The sequence below is a fragment of the Miscanthus floridulus genome, chromosome 17 (assembly GCF_019320115.1).
Source record: "Miscanthus floridulus cultivar M001 chromosome 17, ASM1932011v1, whole genome shotgun sequence".
Classification (NCBI taxonomy): Eukaryota; Viridiplantae; Streptophyta; class Magnoliopsida; order Poales; family Poaceae; genus Miscanthus; species Miscanthus floridulus.
Window position 1 is genome coordinate 8,365,697 of NC_089596.1, and position 6,000 is coordinate 8,371,696.

The window sequence follows — 6,000 nt, forward strand, 5'->3', positions numbered from 1 at the left end:
AAAGTCTTACCAAAGTTTGGAAGTTGTAGCAATGGTGCATGTATGAGCTTGTCCTTCAAAGTGTCAAAGGACTCCTCATGTGCCTTTCTCTAATGAAACACCACCCCTTTCTTCATCAACTCATGCAATGAGGCAGCAATGGTGCTAAAATCTTTGACGAAGCGGCGGTAGAATCCTGTAAGACCAAGAAAACTCCTCACCTGTGTGACGGTTTGGGGAACCGACCAGCTCTTTATGGCTTCAATTTTCATCTCATCTACCTCAATTCTCTATGGAGTTACAACATAGCCAAGAAAAGAAACTCGATCCGTGCAAAAGATACACTTCTCAAGGTTGCCAAATAATCGTGCATCACGTAAAACATTAAAAACAACACGTAAGTGATCCATATGTTCAACAAAGACTTGTTGTAAATCAATATATCACCAAAGTAGACTACCACAAAATGACCAATAAAAGCTCTTAAAACCTCATTCATTAAGCGCATAAAAGTGCTAGGTGCATTTGTCAAACCAAAACGCATTACTAACCACTCATACAACCCGAATTTGGTTTTAAACGCGGTTTTCCATTCATCTCCAAGTTTCATTCTAATTTGGTGGTAGCCACTTCGCAAATCAATTTTGGTGAAAATTATAGAGCCACACAACTCATCAAGCATGTCGTCTATCCTAGAAATAGGATGACGATACCGAATAGTAATATTATTGATGGCTCTACAATCAACACACATACACCAAGTTCGATCTTTCTTAGGAACCAAAAGTATAGGAACGGCACAAGGATTAAGGCTTTCATGTACATACCCATGGTCCAAAAGGTCTTGGACTTGCCACTGAATTTCCTTAGTCTCATCGGGATTGGTTCGATAGGCAGCACGATTGGCCAAGGTTGCTACCGGAATCAAATCGATTTGATGCTCTATCCCTCTCATAGGTGGCAGCCTCGGGGCTATCTCAGCTGGAAAAATTTCCTCATACTCCTGCAAAAGGTTAGTGACAGTAGGAGGCACCGAACTAACAATATCATCAAGCAAAAATATAGCTCGTTTGCATACCAAAGTATAGCAAATATCATCATCAGAAATTTTAGCAAAGTCATATTTTGTTGCAAGCATAACACCACCCTTCAATTTAATCCCCTCGGCCTTAGAAATAGATGTAGACTTATCCTTTTTAGGTGGGAGAATAGAATTAGCAACTTGCTGATTTTTAGATTAAACATCATTCAAACTAGCAGCACGTTCTCTATCAGCTTGTACAATTTGAGCAGGGGTCAAAGGTACCAAAGTAATTTTCTTTCCTTTATGCACAAAAGTGTATTTATTACTTCTACCATGGTGTGTAGCATCATTGTCATGTTCCTAAGGATGACCCAATAAGAGTGAACAGGCTTGCATAGGTACCACATCACAATCAACAGAATCAGCATAAGAACCAATGGAAAATGAAACTCTACAAGTTTATGTTACCTTTGCTTTTCTAGAATCATTTAGCCACTAAATATGGTATGGACGTGGGTGCAGGCGTGTGGTCAAGCCAAGCTTCTTGACCAAATTAGAATTCACCAAATTATTGTAGCTACCTCCATTAATAATGATACGTGCTCGACGGTGCTGATGACGAAGAAAATATGGAACAAGTTATGACGTTGTAGCTTCTCAGGTTGCTAGTGTGCTGAGCACCCACTGTACAATGATGCTCCTATAGGCCGCCGTGTCCTCTTCACCAAGGACTTCGCCGCCTTCCTCATCTTTATCTTCATCTTCAATGTCAGAGATGCTGATGTAACCATCTTCTGTAGCAATGTATGCCCGCTGACTTGGGCAGTCCTTCTGCATATGGCCAATTCCATGGCAGCGGTGGCACTAAATGCCCAAAGTGCATCCCATCGATGCAACAGATGAGGCACTCTTGGCAGGAACCTACAAATATTTTTTACATGAATCTGAAGGTCGAGCGGGAGGTGCCTTAGGTGTAGCGGTAACTCCTAGGGCTTCTGGTCGCTTGCTCACTGGTGGAGGCACTCAAAAAGTGGTTGGCTTGGTCAGCCCCAAAGTTGGTGCCGAGCGTGGCGTGTATGTGGTGCTGACCTTGCTCTTGCTCTGCTGTTGATGCCCCTGCAATTCCTTTTCTGCAAGCATAGCGAACTGAAACAACTGGTTAACAGTGTGAAATTCTTTATAATCAACAATGTCCTAAATCTCGTGCTTCAAACCCAAATAAAAATAACAAATGGAATCTTCGTTCCCCTCCACAACACTACAACACATTAATCCCTTTTGGAGCTCACCATAGTAATCCTGTACAAATTTCTCTCCTTGTTCTAAATGCATCAATTTCTTATGCAAGTCTCTATGATAAGAAGGAGGAACAAAATGATCATGCATAGCCATCTTAAGTTCTTCCCACGTACCAGGTAAAGCATTCTGTGTAGCTAGCCCATTCCACCAAATAATGGCAAAGTCCTTAAACTCACTAGTAGCTTGTCGAACTCTATGTTGCTAAGGCACAAGGTGGGCACTAAACTTTTGTTCTACCGTCATCTCCCAATCAAGATATCCCTTAGCATCATAATGACCCGAAAAAGATGGTATTGTGAACTTAATCTTAGCATAAGGATCATCGGGCACACGATGATTATTACCTTGATGGTGGTGGACACCACCTATACCTGTCGTGTTGTGGTGAAGACATCATCGTAATCTTGCTTGTCGGAAGGCTGCTCAATCTATGTTCCCATTGGCATCATACACCATGTCTTCTGGCAAGGGACCATCGGTGTTGCTGCTGGAGACGTCGTTGTTGACCGCCACAAAGGTTTCCAACTAAGTAACCTTGTCGATTAGCGTGAAAATTCGTTTGTCCAATCTCTGCATGCTGTTGCCAATGTTGAGTTCAATGAGTACGTCAGTGATGGCCTTCCTGACAGCCTCATTCATTCTTTTTTGGGCATTCTCTATAGCAGCTTGCTATTGCTCTTGGCTGACACACTCGTTGAAATCCTTGGGATTGTTATCTCCAGTCTAATCATCTCCTACCATTGTAAACACAAAAACAGGAACAAACGGTGAAAGTTATCCCTATCAAATGACTACATGGTTGTAGTGGTGTCACTTTTCACAGCAAGTGGAAGCATCTTACCAAGCTCTTATAAAGTTCTTACCAACGCAAGCAGTGGGCGGTACAACCGACGGCTGGTTCATGATACCTGTGAGGCAGTGGCACCGAGGTTACAAGGGCCTTTTTTTGTACTGATCTGAAGAGTTTGTGGAGCTTGGAAGGCACATAAAGAATAATATATATATTTGGCACATAAGTCACTAACAGAAAGTAATGCAGAATTATAGTCCAAATTACTTGTTCTTGTTGCTGGTCTAAAATGTTCTAAGTGCCAGGTGTGTGACAAACAAGTATAGTGGATAGCAAGAGCAACATGAACAAGGCACCAGATAGCACACGCTAACACAGCTTACTTTGGCCTTCTCTATGTGCTCCTTTAGATATTGTTCCTCTTTTGCCCCTCACTTTTTTCTATTTTTTTGGGCTATCGTTGTTTTTTGGGAAACTTTGACTTTTTCTTTTAATTTTTTTGATATTTTTTTTCACTTAGGAGCACAAAAGAAGCAACCATAGAAAATATGAGCTTAAACAAGTGAAAGGCGTGGCCTATGGAAAATTCAGAAGACGTGCTCAAAATTGACAAAAAACTTATGACCACGAAAAGAGGATCTTGTGACCAGTTTTTTTTTGCCAAAATAAAAATTTTCCTAACCTGGCGAAGAGGGGGATGAACAGATACAAAATTTTTTTCTGATCGATTTTGATATATGGAACGTTGAAATCCAAGTTCGTATGCGGAAACTAGACCAGTTTTGAGAACTAACTCCGAATTAGAGGACAAAACAGGAACAATGCGCGCAAAATTGGTCACGACAACATGGATTTGATGGAAACGATGGGGAAAATACACGAACTGGACTCTAACACGACCTAACCAGCAACAAGACCTCGACCAGGGCACAAACTCAACACGACGGACTTTGAAACTAAAATATGCAAAGGCTATGGCGCGGAAGGTTCTAGGACAGGAAAAAATGAGTATGGCACTAGACTATGGGACAAATGCGAAACACTCAAAACTAGGGGATAAATGTGAACCTGACAATATACCTTAGCTCTGAATACCACTTAATGGGGACGGAGATCCTGATCTTCCATTAGGTAGAGGTAACTATCGTTGTGGCGAAGAATGACACACCGATCCGACTTTAGATCGAAAGATCGAACCCTGCAATCTTAGCACCACAACTTCTCTAGTTATCAACCAAGACATGGATCCAGTTGACCTCACCAAGAAGGCTAACCCCTGCCTGCACAACGAAGAACACAAGCAAGAACAAGAAAGAAAACAATCAAATTGCAGATGAATGATTAATCTCACGATGTTGGGGTCTCACAAATCGATGAACGACAAAACTGTTCTTGACAGATTAATCTAAGAAAAACCCAAAACCCTAATGAAAGTGATGGTGGTATAATATAGTCTTGGGCATCACCCCCTAGATGCGCCCCTAATGGGCCCAAACACGATACACAGTCCAACAGACCAAAAGACGGTGTCGCAGCACCCTGGCAGATTATGGACGCTGAATTGTTTCGACGATTCCTGTTGATTCCGAAGGGCTTTTGATGTGAGACTACTTGCATTAGCTTTCATATCTAATTAGCTTTCCATCCATATGTGGATTGTTGAAAACAAAGCCCGAACGCGCTTGTGTGACCAGTTTTGTGATAGACTGGTCCTAGAACCCGAGATGGGCTCCAACTTCAGTTGGACTGGGCCTCCACCATGAGAAAGATGAATTGGACGCCCATGCTAGATCTCCTCCTCTCCTTGGCTTGTATGTGATGGAGTGATGTCCTTGTCATGACCCTCTCCTATGTTCCTAAGCAAGATAACATCATTAGGTAGTAGTCTATTCTCAAAAGTATGAAAAGGATCGCTTAAGAACGAGCTCATCTCTAAATTGAGTTGACACATTCGAGGTCGGGTCATTGGACCTTGCATAACAGTTGGAGGACCAGCAAGTACATCTGAAGGAGTGATGTCCTCATCAGCTAATATGTTGAAGTGGCCCTAGAGGTCGAAGAAGATCATTGTGGTCCGCCCTACCATCAGCGCAACCTGGAAGAAGCTTTTGACATGGTGGGCGACTAGCCGGTCTACCAAACACCAAGCATAAATCTCACTGTTGCTTTCAACGAGCTCGACAAATTACCTCATACCCCCGAAGTCGAGAAGGTTTGCGCGCACATCATGGCCGCGCAGGTTCAAGTCAACAAGATCAGAAACGATGAACCATCATACTCCGCCACATCGGCATGTAGCCATCGCTCTCGCTGTGACAGAGGAGCTCAACATCATGGCGCCAATGCTCCCAGACCACAAGGTTGAGGTCCCTACCTCTATAGGGGGTCTTGGGGCAACTATGAAGTTAACTCGCGACACGATGGTCACCCACCATGACCCCAGGGAGGACGAGGCGGCAATCATAATCAAGAGGTCAACCAACCCGCTCCTCATGACCTCTGAGACCACCTCAACAACAGTGCTGATGTGCGCGGACGCATCGAGAATAGTAGATTTGCCCATTATGAGGCAAAGATGGACCACTGTCGGCGTTTTGATGCAGAACATGAAGGATTCGCTACTCGAAACCCCCCACTCCTCGCCGATGCATCGGGGCTTCGCCCTTTTATGGAAAGACTCCAAGCTATCCGATGGCTGGTGGGCTTCAAGGTTGTCGGAGTCAACACCTATGACGTCAAGGCCAATCCTACCCAGTGGCTCACTCTGTATGAGATTGCCATAAGGGCCGCAGGCGGAGACAAAGACGTTATGGCCAACTACCTCCCCGTCATGCTCAACCAGTCCACAAATAATTGGCTTCTCAGCCTGTAGGAGAACTCCATCCGATCCTGGGATGACCTCAAGAAG